The following is a 14,859-nucleotide window of genomic DNA, read 5'->3' as shown; positions in this document are numbered from 1 at the left end:
TAGAGCCACATCTAAAACATGCAGTTTTAGATGCAATGCGTGACACACAAGTTTTAATGAACTGCTTAATGGTGTGAGAGTTCTGGTGGAGGCAGCTCCAAATCATCATACTCCTACCATTTCCTGTCGTCTCTTGATCACGTGACTCGCATGATGTGAAAAAAGAGTTTCTATTGGAGTTTTGCGAAATAAAACTATTTCCATACAGCTGAAAAATCACCTAACGCAAGCACGTTTTATTGCGTTTAGATAAAAAAAAATGTATTTACCTAATTCCAATTTCCGCAATTTTAAGGTGAATAGTGCTTCTTACCTCCAGGTCTCCCTTTCTCAGGTTTTCCTATAATCACTATCCTCTCTCTGGTATAAAGCAGCTCATTTTGTTAAAAGGACTCACTGCCATGATTCATCAGGCCTCTGTCATTTCCAGGTTGGTCCATTTCTCTGGTTTGACCTCTCCTTATCGGCCACCACTCTGTCTGTTTTCTACCCCTCCCTCCAAGCTACCTTTGTGTCTGGAAATAGCGCAAAATTATCTACCCCGGTTCCACTTATTATTTATTCAGGCTCGTTCTGCGGCTCATCTCCTTATGCAGCTCCTTGGCCGGCATTTACAGAGCTGAAAATAACGGATAATTATAGAACAAAACCTCGCTGGAAACCAGAAAAATGTAATCCTGCTTCTGCATGTTTGTTTGTATCTGTCCTACATGAAGATATAAAAATATACAGCAATTTGCATTGAACTATAACTTTTTGGTTATTTTAAGTTACAATTACAGTCTTCAGCGTATTGCTTTGCTGGGGTTCTATTCAACGTATCGTGATAGACAAATGAAAAATGGTGAATAATTGTGAAGTTGAAGCAAAATGCCAAATGCTTTTCAACACTTTTTTACAAATAAAAAACCCTTCCTAAAAATTTCTACTCTTTCTACTGTTATTGGTTGTGTCCGTGCAAGTTTTGCAGACTTAGAGACTGAACATTTTATGTATTTTGCTCCACAAGAGCTAAGGATCAGTCACAACATCGATTTTGATGTTTAGTCATCGAAAATTGACTTATAAGAATCTTTATGAGATCCAAAATGTGTTGAAAAAACAGGAACTGCCACTTAAAGCTATGATTTAGTGAGACTTATGTAGCAGTTGAAGTAGTATTTCACCCCCCTTTCTTAACACTTGCAGAACCCTGTGTTCTGTTATTTTACATGGTCTAGAAACAACCTGCTAAATTCAGCTTTTTATAGTATTTTTTCCACCAGCGGTTAGCTGAGTGGTTTCAGACGGTGCTTGACAAGGTTATTCTCAGATACAAGGTGTAAAATCAGCCTTTTCACAAATCCTCGTGTACAGTGTGGCATCAACATGCCTGCTCGAGTTCTGTGCTTATTATGCGCACATTTACGATGCTTAGCAACAGTATTGTTAACAAGATAATTGAGCTGCTTTTGTTCTCAGTTTGACAGACAGATCACATTGTCTCTCCGAAGCCATTGTTCTTTGCTGTGTTGTTTGAAAAAAAGGCTAAACAGACATCTGAGTATCGTAGCCTCAAGCGACTTCAGTCAGGCATTTTGGGATCTATTGCAGTAAATCGTGGGAGCTGTAGTGTTTTCTTATTGATTTTTAAAAAATAAAGCATTTAACCTCACTGACAATTTTTCTTAAGATTTTGGCATAAATGGCTCTTTTCTACTAGCACCTACTCAGTGTGACTAACTGGTTAAAAGTGTTTGACTAGTAATAGCTTTGTGATACCAGACTCTATATTTTAGAATCTACTTTGTTCTTAGTTCTTGGTTCCAAGCAGTGTTGCTAACCCCGCTTATTACAAACAACTTTGGAGTTGGGTTTTTCTAAAGTTGCGTGCAAATTGAATGAGTTGCGGTTTTTTGAGATTGTTTTGAACGTGAAGTTGTGTATTTGGGCTTAACTTTCTTTCCAAAGAAAAATATTATCTCCTACCTCCCCAGAATAAGTTTGCTGTGGCATAGTCTATACATTATAAAAGCACTTTACAATCTCTTGGAAATCCCTAGCTAACTTGGTCCAACAGAACTAGGTGACGCCACAAACGCATCAAACTCAGGGGAAGCATTTAACTTAGCCTACTAGCATTTCAGCATTGTCACAATGCGAGCTACCATTAGCTACTAACATTAGACTAACTAAATGGTGAACAAGCAAGTATCATTTGCTTCAAATAAACCAGGAAGCAGAATTATCTCTCTTTCCCCACATTGACGAAGCCCAGAAGTTCCATTTCCCGTTAACGTTCAGCTTTGCCTCCTGTCTGCTTGCACTTGGGTCTCCAAGCATGACTTGTGCCGTTAGGGATTTTATGTCAACCTCTTTATCCAGGCTATTATTTTTAAATAGAAAGTTTTCTGCAGATAACTGAATGGCTAAATTTTTTCCCCTCAAAGTCGGTCTTTTTTTTTTTTAATCCTTTTGAGATTTGAATTTCTGTCTTTCACAGCACATGGTGGATTTTAATATGTTTGTGTTGCCAGTCTTTTAGAAATCTCAGAGTCAAGCTAGAACTCGATATTCTTTAGCAAACACACACCGGGAATAGAACCGCTGTTTGCAGTTATTGATGTGAGCCACACTGGTGGTAGAAAGGATAGTGGAGAATTTAAAGCGTTTTCCGTTAAAGGGAATCTGGGCTGAAACATTGTCGGTGCGCACATGCAGTCAGTACCTGATTAATGGAGTGCAAAGACAAAAGTGGATTGCAGAGAAAAGCAATAAAAAAAAAGGAAAGAGTTTTTATCAGCAGCAGGATTTAATAAAGAGTTGAGCTCATACATCGTCCTGCCATTAAGTATCTATAATGTACATATCTATTGGGCTAATGGTGCCACAGAGTTTGTGGTACTTTTTTCAGCATTTTCTCTCAGGCAGTTCCGTTTCAGTGTCTGATAAGCAGAACATTTTCTTGCTGCCTGTTTTATTGATATTGATTTTTTTTTTTTTGACTTCTATATTTAGGCTGAGTTTTTTCTTGGTGTTCGTTGGGGAGATTGAACAACTCGGTGCAGCTGGTTTGCCTGAAATGTTGGATGACTGCTGGTAGGAAAACAGAAGGAAGGCAAGACTGCAGACTGAATGCTAACCCCAACATCGTGACGCGCTGTCTTTAACCAAGCTTGGTTTCTGAATGCAATATTAGGCTATGCACAACAAAAGCACCAATACAAAGAAACAGAAGTCGGTGTTGAATGATTTTGAATTTTTCCAAGTTTTATCACTTTATGATGGTCAAACTTTCCATATTTTATTGATTTTTATCTCATAGAGCAACACAAACTAGTGATTAATTAAAAAGTGGGAGCAAATCATTTTCAGGTGCATTATTTAATGCACCTGCAGTTGAAAATAGTTTTCAACTGCATCGCATTATTTGTACCATGCTGCTTTATTTTGATACTTGTTCTGCTTCTTCTTAGTTGCTGTAAGAAGAAGCAGCTAAGAAGCCACAGTTTTCATGGTGTATATGAATAAATGTTAAGTAGGGAACGTGCAAGACGAGACTGAGTTTACAATGACGAGATTTCATTATTACTTTCAAAAACAGTTCCAAGATCAAATATATTCTTCAATAAGGCCTTTATTCTTCTTCTTTATTATTATTTTACCACCAACTCACCAAACTGATGCTTTTCTTTTTTAGATTTCTTTTAATCTATTCAGACTTTAAGACAACAATTCATGAGCTGCAGTTTGCCAGTTGAGCTCGATGGGCTGCGCTGTGATTGTAACACAGTTTAACGTACCGCCATCGTTGTTATCACGATGTTTGGGCTTTTAAGGTGTTGTCATACCTTAAAGTCCGGTGCACTTGGTTTGACTCTGGTCCAAAATTTCAGCAGCTGTAACATTTTCCAGCTGCTGTGGTTCGCTTTCACATTACATTGTGTCAAACTCCTTGAACAACCTGTTCCCCTGCTCCCCTGTGGTGGCACTGCACCAAGAACCACTGAAGGAAACAACAGGAAAACCTCTAAAGACACTGAGCGCAACTTCCTTCTTCAGGAAATGTAAACAAAAATGGAGTGGTGTGAGATAAAGCAGTTTGAGGATTTCTCTTTTGTCTTTGGCAAAGGACTACAAGTTATTTCTTCCTCTATTACTAGCGTTTCGCGTTTGTTTTGGTTGCATTTACCCAGAATTCCCTCCACTGTTGCCCGCTTCCTGCTTCCGGTTTACAACTGCTCCAGCGTTCACTTCATCCAAACAGTGACCTCATTTCCTCTGTCTGTTCTCTTTCCCCAGCTGCGTCTACTCACCTCTGATTAGCTCTCCAGGTTTCTTTGTCTCTCCCTCAGTCTCTCTCTCTCTCTCAGTATTTAAGTTCTTCTCTTTCCCTCACTGCGGGATTCCTCAGTTCACCCGTCTCGTCTCCACTTCTCCTGTTTCTCTGCCTGTCCGCTCTGTTCCTGGCATTCCAGCTTGTGAGTTTCATGTCTATCATCATTAAAATGTCTTCACATCACGATTCTTCAGAGCTCCTGTTTGCAATTGGATCCAATCTCAAACAACCAGGAAATTCCATTGGGGTTTTTGGCACCTCACCAGGTTCAAGTGCATTTTTGGAAAGGAAAAACCTTTAGTTTATTGACCGAAGTTCTAAGCGTTAATCCAACTGTGTCGTTTGTGTTTAACAATCCTTGATTCAATATTTGCTCTCCGGGAAGAGCTTCAGGTTCACCACACCACCTGGATACATTACACACAAACAGTGGATAGATAGATATTTATGCACTTCTCACTCTGTCAGAGTTGTACTTAGTCAAAGCTCTTATGAAACATTTTTCTATTATTTTATCCATCAGTATGTAACTGATATCTCCAAAACCCCCTTTGGTTCCTTGGTAACAAAAATGTTATCTGGTTTTTAAAGCTGTTCACCTTAAATTCCCTCCATTATGAAATAAAATAACCAATAAAGAAAGTAAAAGCCTCTAATTGCAAAACATAATATTAATACTAAAAAAAAAAAAACATTAAGTATGTACAAGAGCAAAATAAATCAGGTTGGGAACATATATGACATACGGTAGATGGATGGGAGGCTTTTTACAAGCTGGTGGGACAGTGACACCTAGTGGCCACTAGAGGTTCCAGCAAGCTTTTGGCCTGAAGATGAACTACTAATTCTGTGCATACCTGTCAAGTTTTGGATTTGAGAATACAGTAAATGTCGCCATGCAGTGCCGACATCAAAGCGGGGGGAAGAAACTAGCGTAAAAGCAGTGGGAGGCCATAATACGTGATATTTACAGGGGAAAATAATAATAAGGGAACACGGCGGGAAAGGGGGATAAAATACGGAAGTTTCCTGGCCAAAACGGGAAACTTGACAGGTATGTTTCTGTTACATACTCAGCTGACATATCTCTTATCTTGGCAACATGTTTAATCTGTGACACCTTTCTTCTTTTTACCTCATTACTGGCTAACAATATGTCTGAGACAACTCCGTTAGGAGACAGAAAGATAGTGATGGTGTTTTTAAAATTATTAACCTTGGAGTCTCTGCCTGAGCTCAACTAAAATTTGCTTTGTAATAAAAAAAAAAGAATAACCACAGTTTATTATCATTTGCATCGGCTAGCAAAACTGCATCGCTTTATTTGTACTAACCTAGCAACCTGCATGTCCGTCACCCATGATAAAAAAGAGATAAAAAGAGACTTTCAGTGTAAGGAAATGAAAAACTGTTGTGGGGCTGTTTTGCTGCAGGAGGAACTGTTGCGCTTCATCAGATAATGGCATCATGTAAAATCTAAAGACATCAAAACCAGGCCTTTGCAGTGAAGCTCAAAATTGAGCCAACCAGATTGCATGTATGCTGACTTTTTTTGTACATAAACACATTAAACCTGCCTTCCTTGTATTTTATTTTCATTGCATAAAATACTAAAATCGGTCACTAGATGTCGCCATTGTAAAGGTTTGAAGTTGTAGATCAAAGCTCAGAGATCCCAGCAAACTTCACTCTGATGTTCTCAGTAAGGATTAAAACGACCTGCTAAATTATGTTGGAAAACATAAAAGAAAAAGTAGTGAATCAAGCTTCAGCTATTATATTTGTAGTGTTGGTCCAGGTATTATTGCTAATTTCATTCCAGAAGAGCAAGGAAGTAAGCTGAAATTTCCATCATCTACTGTGCTTTTTTTGCCTTATTATTGAAAATGGTTTAATATCTCTCACTTGACTGAATTTTAGGTATTCCTTTAAAAGGAGGCGTACACCTTCTAGCTGGATAACAGAAAACATCCAACCAGAGCTCTAACAGAATGGTCCAGATCCAAGAAAAGATTCTGTGGCAACTTTTGAAAACATTTTGCAAATAAGAGCTGAAAATGTGCAAACATGGTAGAGACATGCCTCCAAAAAGACTTACAACTGTTATTGTGGTGAAAGCCGTTTCTGGAGGTGTGATATTTTTGCAAGCATAATGGTGATTTGACCCTATGAAAAACATAGATTGCACAGTTGTCATTAAATATAACTAAACCGACATGTTGGCAAACATTTCATAGAAATCATCTGATCATGACCTTTCAATTGCTCTCCATACCACAAGGTGGCAGCATTGCTCCACCGAGAAAGCTGCTCCTCAACACAGGTGGGGATCTTAGCTGTGAAGAGCTGATTATCTTTGGTTTGCTGGAAACTCCCAGCACTCCTATAGCAGCTGCTTGATGTTCCTTGATGTTTTGACTGTTCCTCTCTTTCATTCCTAGGCATCTGATAGAAGCTCCCAGCCTACTGTAGCACCCTTCCTTTGAAACCCCTAATATCAGAATGTACATCCAGTTACACACATAAAACTATCACTGATGTTTCTGCTGTCAGTCAGATGTTAAATTCACTAAAGAAATTGAACATTGATCTGAGAGAGGGTGTGATTTGCTAGCGTCAGATGCCTGATTGTTTTTCTCACCAGAGTTTGAATGCTGAGTTTCCCTGTCAGAAACGTAACTTGCGGCCCAAATTCCCATTTCTTTTCCTTTGGCCCTCCTGATAGGCTCGGTTCGAAGTCCTCTCTGACTGGTTACTGTCTGCTCAAAGTAGAGACTCTCAGAGTCTCAAGGAAAATCTGGAGAATCAAGGACTGGATAAACCATCATCAAGCACCCAAACACTGAAAACTAGAACTCGAACTCCATCCACTACCAGGGAGATCTGTGTCTTACATTTTCTTCATCTATCACCAGTTGTTCAAAACCTATCATTAACCACTGGCCTCTCCTTCCCAGTGGCATCCTGGAAGACTGCCAAGACGAAGAAAAAAACCCCCCATTACATAAACAATCTCAATAAAGTCTTCAAAAGTACCTAGTGCCTGTCCGAGAGACTCATATTACTAGAAACATGACAGAAAATCTCATCGGTTTGTGATCTTATACAGATCTAAGTCATAAAGTCCACACTAGCAAGTTCACCACTGCATGACTCAAGAAAACAACACAAAATGGGGTTTAGATTGGTCTGGTTTATGATGAATGTTAGTTATACTATTATTACCTTAAACAGACTATTTTACTTGAAAACTCTCTGATATTCTTGAATTAAAACTCTTCTGCTGTTTTAAGAGACAGTGTTTATAGGACACAGCGAGCCATTTACCTTGTGTGTAATGCGGCAGGGTCACACTGGCTTTTTCTGTGTAGTTTTGGGAACTGACGGTCTCAACAGACCGTTAAATTTAGGTGGGTTAAATAAATTCAGCAAAAAAGAGTGGGCCAAAATACTTCTACAAATTGCCAGTCATCGTATTTGCTTGACAACAGTTGTCGAGCCTAAGGATGGCACAATATGTTGCTAGGTTTAGGTGAAAAGGGGGTAGAGACTGTATTTTGTATTGACTTTAGACAGCTTTATCTGACATTAAAAGTTGTTTTGTAATTTGAAGTAATAAAATGGGACTAAAAACAAAAGAAATCTCTAAGAGGGCAAATACTTTCTTTTATAGCACAGTAACTCAGAAATAGAACCACTGAGACCACAGGAGTCACAAAAGTAAGAGTTAAAATGCCTTCAAGAAACATCCATCCATTTTCCGTATGCCCTTGTCCCTAGTGGGGTCGGGAGGGGTGCTGGTGCCTATCTCCAGCGAACGTTTCGGGCGATAGGCGGGGTCACCCTGGACAGGTCGCCAGTTGGTTGCATCCTTCAAGAAACAATCCGGAGAAAAGTGTTTGCCTTTTATGTAGGAACTTAGCAACAGGAAAGCTACCAATACAGTAGTTTCTGCAAAACTAGTTAACAAGTACATCCTAGTGGGCAGATTTTCGTTTTATGCATAGAAAACAGTTTTCCCTTTGCTGGAACCTTCTTCCACTGTCCTGCTTGTGCTGGAACCTTGTTGCAGTTTGATAGATTACTAGCACCTGCTGATCTCGTGGAACAGTGTGAAACTATTGTTAGACCTGTGCATTGTATCTGTGTCTGAGAGCCTAATAATAGCTAGGACTTTGATGATGACGTTGCAGATTTCAGAAACTGGGTTTACCGATTTATAAGATGCTCTCAGCGCGTTTCAGTCAGCAACTTCCGAACTTTTCAGCCACCTCAGCTACTCATGCTAAAGCAGCCATTCCTAAAATATCTCTCTGCTCACAGCATGATGTTGCATTACAATTGAGCTAGAAGAGACAGGATGAAGTCACAATTAAACTGGACCGAATGTTGGATGATCACTACTGTTCACTGTTGTTCTTTTAAGCAAATGACCCTCCGTTTCATCAAAAAACTTGATCTTTCACTTGATCTCTGACATTGTTTTGCTGTGTTCAGAAACGCTGAAATTCTGGAGGGTTTTGTACTGCCATTGACAGTTGCAGGAAAAAAAAATAAGCAAACCTATTAAAGCTGTGAGTCTTGAAACCACAAGTCCAGATTATGCAGGTTTCACTTTCCTCTTTTCCTTCTCCTGCTGGTAATGTTTATTTCTCTATTTGCTTTTCTGCCTTTGAGTATCTCCCGGTGTTTTCCCTCCTCTCCATGTTTTTTGGTCTAAATCTAATCTGTGGTGTTTTCTTCCCTGGCCTTCCCTTCTCTCCTGGGGGTATATCGTCCTCCTTTTATCCATGCAGAACGTTCCCTGGCCTTTGCCCAGTACCCTACAGCTGGTCCCCATTGAGCCTTTCTTCCAATTCTTTAACCCCCTCATCTCCTTGTTATCCTCCTGCACTCTCTTCCTCCAGGCTAGTGTACACTCTAAAAAGCGAAATACGTCAGATAACTGTTTGACTGTTTCATATTTTTCCAATTATTAGTAATGGCCCTGCAAGATAAAATAGAAGATACGGCAATGGGAAGTTCACATATCTGTTGTCAGTAACAACAAGTCCACCATTCCTCTCTCCCTCAAAAATGTTCTTCTTATTATTCTTTTTTCGGTAATATCCAGTAGAGAAGAAAAGCAGGTAAAGCTGCCTTCTAAAGCACTCCACACCAAATGAATGCAGGAATGCTGGAGGTTTTCTGAAACCTGCTTTTGCTTGCCATTTGCGAGTGTTTTCTATATCACTAATGTCAGGAATCATTTGGCTGGATTCCACCAAATATTACTAAACACTGACTTCTTACATAGTGCCACCTAGTGTTTAAACAGCATCACGATGGGTTAGTAGCATTTGAACAAGTTGGAACAATGATACCAAGTAATCATTGGGAGAATGTTCTATGTTATAATTTTCTGTTTTCTGAAATGTTCTAATCTTATCCCACCTGTATAGAGTTTCCTTTGTGCAATAGGCAGTGGACCACCAATCAACATATCTGATGTGTCTTTGCTTGATGATTTTGATGATGGCTTTTGACAAAATGTTGTGTTCACTGTTTGTTTCCGCCAATAATTCGGAGTCACATTCCACAAATGTGGATATTCGTGGAAAATTCCCTTTCAGATGTGTTTTTATAAAGTGAGGTTTAGAATGTGAAAACAAAAAAAAACAATCCCAACAGATCTTTAAGTTTATAAGAACCTCTCTACATAATGCCACTTACTGCTTTGTTTTTAGAGTGCAGAGGTAAAAAACAGGGAGGTCGAAAGATGTTTCAGATTAAAGAATTGAAGTAATTTACCCATCTTCCTCTGGAAACAAAAACACCTTCCAGAGGCATGTTGGCCCAGGTGGAGGAGGTGGTGGTGAGACATTCTGTGAAAAAAGCATTTCAGCCTTAGACCCACTTTACTGGTTGGACTTAGGCAATGATACTGCTTGGTAGGATGAAGCAGAAACTAGATAATTAAGATAATTGACATATCTTAATTAAGATTAAAATTTGTTCTGCTTACATAGTGACTGTCACAATATTACAGCGCCTGAGTCAATACTTTGTAGAGCTGCATTTCACTACAAATGCGGCTTTTAATATGTTTTTATCTCTTTGTTTTGCCGATAAGCTAATTTTGCTCATCCTACTAAAAACTGTAACATAACTTGACACAAAAGTTAATTTTGTATCGAGAGAACAAGTAAATAAACAGGAAAATGAGTATTATGATTAAGTAAAAAACGTCTTCTTTGGCTTTATGAACTTAAATTACAGACTGTAATACTGCTTCAATGGAAAGCAAGATAGTATCAGCACCACCGCTAAATTGAGCTGCTAGATGGCTTTATAGAATAAACATGATAAACAAATTTTTAGTGTCTACACTCATAGAAAATCATTCTAATGCATGAACATACGTCGATGTAAACCACTTCATTGGGGCTTTAGGGTGTTTGTCTTGCTGAAAGGTAAACCTCCGTCCAAGTAGTAAGCGTTTAGGAAATTCAGGAAGTAAATATACATGCTCACTTACAAAGAACAACAAACTGTTCGGAGCTGAAAAATGTTCATAATTAGGGATTTTCTCATGACTTGTGGAGGACATACATTCTTCAAAACAATTGGAGTTCAAAATTCTTTACAACGGAGCCAACACAGGGAGACCGCGTTGGATAGTCTCACTTGTAGACATATTTGTACAGTTGCTTTCCATAAGCAAGACAAACACTCCCTGGTTTTCCAAGCCCCTCCATACTACAACACACTCTGACACCTCCTAATTGGGATGGATGGATTTCATTATGTGGCATCAAGAGAGACCAAGCAGAGGCGGAGGGAGGGGAGTGTAAGAACAGCAAAATGTGTTAGAAAAACAAACATTACAGAGTGCTGCAACTCTCTGCTCCTTCATTATCACAAACGTAGATATTATACAAGCCGGACTTAGATGCACATGTGTTTACAAGGTGGGCTTCAGTGGCCAAACTTTGCTGTAATAGGCCCCAGTGTGATGCCCAACTCCATAACAATGACTGACTTCCTCTTTGATCGCCCCCCTAAGTCTTCCCAACTCCTCCCATGTCACCTCGTGATTGGTGCCTTCCTCTCTTGCCACTAATCCTCATGAGCAATAGTGCCCGCACTGACTCAGCGTGCTAATCACACCAACCAAGCTGTGAGAACAACCATCAAAGACCCCCGAGGACAGCGCCATTTGGTCGCCATTAAACTGTTTGTGTTGATTCCCTTTTCTTTCTAAAACAACGTCTTGTCACCGGATCTCCATCAAGACATCTGCTTCGTTGGGAGAACGCATGTACAACGCCAAGCCACAAGAGCAGGAAGGAAAATCAAACATGAACACAATGACAATGCTGTTTCTGCGGTTGTGAGCATTGAGTTTACTGAAAATAGGGACCACTGGGGGCATATTCCTTCACAATATTATAGAAGTGAGTTCCATGTCACCCTTTTCCTTATACCACTGATTCCTCCATAAAACTTTTCACTTTTGCTTTGAGGTATAGGGCTGTCCCAATCCAACTCTTTTGGCAAAATAGATGAAGGACGTAAGGACTAACATTTCTGTTTAAAACAAAGAGCTATGAGCTGAACAAGCAGTGGAACTCAACCATACACCTCAATATAAACACTTTACATTCAAGGTAATAAGTTCAGCTCAAGAACAGAAACTTTACTCACAAAAGTTTGTTCCTACCTAAATTTTACATAAGTGCAATAGCATTATATTCAGAAAAGTTGAGTTACTGAAAAGTCTGTCTATGTACTGTCCATTCCAGACCAGGTTGCTTTAACAGCAGCAATACTCTGTAGCTTTAGGGTGCATTCACACCAGCTCTGTTTAGTCGTCCTTAATCAAACTCTAGTTTGTTTGCCTAGCAACTCCGGTTCGTTTGGGGAGGTGTGAATTCAGACTCAGATGCAGACCAAAAAAAACCCAGGTCTCAGTTCGGTTGAAGTGAACTCTGGCATGAATGCTTATGTGAATGCCAGGCAGACTGGAAGCCACTGCAAAAGCAGGAAGTGGACTAAAGCACAGGGCATTCTGGGTAAATGCAACCAAAGTAAAGATGTTTGTCTAACGCCAGCGGGAGAATTGTCTTGTGGCCTTTTGATAAAGATAAAAGCGAACTCTCAGTGTCTTCTTCAGAGGTTTTTGTGTCTTTTCCTTCAGCCGCTCTTGGTGCAGCGCCACCATAGGTGAAAGGGGGAACAGTTCTTTAAAAGGGTTTTGATTCATTTGACACAGTGCAGTGTGAATGTGAACCACACCAGCCCAGCTGAAAACGTAACAAATGTAGCCAAAATGACTGCTCTGGCTGGACCTTGCCTATGTCAAATACCCCAGATGCATTGCGGTGTAAACAACATGGCGACATCCATGTGACAATATTTTAAAGAGGGACTAAACACGTGAAACGTGTTTTCCAAATAGTTTATTGTTGCAACTAATCCTGGCTCCCTTTCAACTTAAGACAAAATACGTTAAATGAGCGAGAACTAGATTCAGTTGGAACTAAAACATATGTAGCTGTTGAAGTATGAATGTGAATTAGTTCACCTTAATTAGGGTGAAGGCAATTTAGTCAGAATTAATTCTTACTATGATGAACTGGAACAACACTGCCAATGGTTGAGTTTGGGTTTGCCAAAATTGATCAAATTTGTAGGTTTGGTGCAGCTTTAATATTTTGGTGTGGGTTTGTTTCTCAGGAATTAGCCTCGGACTTTAGTTACTGTGAAAGGAAATCCTAACTACACTACACCAGTACATTTTGGATGATTTTAAGTACCTTCATGTGGAAGAACTTGAACATTTGTGTTCTAGTGTCAAATTGCGTCATTCCTGTTTTGTTTACTCTTAAGAACCAGTTTGGCAAAGTTACTTCAACACCAACTCCTACACAAGTCAAAGTCAAAATCAATGATAAACTTATTAAAGACTGAGTCTCCTTGGAATTGTGCAAATCTAATAAACAAGCTCTCCAAGAGCTAAAGGCAAGGCTTTCGTTTCAAATTCGGTCAAAAGTGGAGCTTATTAAAAAGTCAATGTTCTGCTTCTGTGGAATTTTTTATTTCTGAAAAGCAGCATCGGTGAGTGTCTTTAGGCCAAATCCCACCATGGAGTCCCCTTTTCTTTCCTCTGACCTGAGATGCTTCTCTGTCTGAGTTTTCATATGCCTTGGCAGCCTCCTCAAAGCTCACTCTGAATGATTATCATCCCTATTCTTAGGATGAAAAGGAAAAAACATCTCACCCAGTGAGGATCCCAGGAAGCTCTTGGAAGCCTTTGAAGCACTCGCTTCCTGACCACCGCGAGCAGAAGGTTCAAGTCACAGAAATCATTTTCACAATAACAATGTTGGCCCATCAGTTCCTTTGTGAGAATTCAAACATACTAGCATTTACAGGGTTATTTAGAAACTACATATGGATTGCTTATTATGAGCTAATAATGTCATACCATGCTCGTTTAAGTGCTAAAAGGCATAAGATAAAAGCAATGAGTGTAATTTAGTTATAAAAAAAATTATATAACAAACATAAAAGTCTTTAAAACACAGACGCACAGAAAAAAAAATTCTAGTGACACAAGATGTGTTTCCATTGAACAAATAATTGCACAATTTGACATTTTGAAAATACGATTCCAAAATTTAAACATGCCAATTTCCAAAAATCTCTAAATTTTTGATAAAAAACAGCTTTGGCACTGCAATGAGGTGAGGTTTTATTCTGGCTGTAGTGAAATTGATTTATTTTCCAAAACTGCAATGGCAACAACCTGTTTTGGTACTGGCGAAAACCATAAACCATGATTGAAAAAAAAAAAAGTCATCTCATGGAAATGAAAGCAAACAAAATACTCTAAGTGCTATTCCAAAAAGTTCTTATGTTCTGGTTTTTAAAAAGACCAATTAGAAATTGAAAATTTTACACAAATTTTATGGAGAAATCGGAAATCATCCACAAAATTCTAGTTGCTACGTCTCTACTTTCAATTCGTTCAGCTAGATTTTTTTTTTCCTTGCAATGTCTGTGTTTGCAACGTCCAGAAATTAGGAAGATGAAATATTAACTTCTGTCTCTCTAAAGTTGCTTTATTTCCTGGAACAACCACAAAACAAATTCAAAATAGATTCTATTCTAAACTTGATCAACTCTTATGTCTATAGAACTCAAATCTCAGAGATTACAGTCAGTAACAACCAAACTGGTTTCTCACATCTTCATTAAAGAAGAGAAAGAAACTTTCATTCATTCATCCAATTCAGGCAACTATTCATGGTTTTGATGTTGTTTGAACATTAAAACCTAACATATAAATCTGCACCAGCTTTGCATATTTATTTTACATTGATATTTTCTCATTATCACAATATCAAAACCAGACACAGCCCTGGATTAAAGCATAAAATGTTGGAAAGAAAAAATTTTGGGGCCTTTTTCTGACATGCTAACATAACAATGATGACAAATTGCTTTTTAACCCCAAAATCCTATGAAAAAGTGCAAGTTGCTCCTCCCCAAGACAA

This window comes from Poecilia mexicana, unplaced genomic scaffold (assembly GCF_051168715.1).
Source record: "Poecilia mexicana isolate PSO_F unplaced genomic scaffold, ASM5116871v1 scaffold_19, whole genome shotgun sequence".
NCBI lineage: Eukaryota > Metazoa > Chordata > Actinopteri > Cyprinodontiformes > Poeciliidae > Poecilia > Poecilia mexicana.
The sequence above is the reverse complement of the archived record's forward strand: the minus strand, read 5'-3'. Positions refer to the sequence as shown.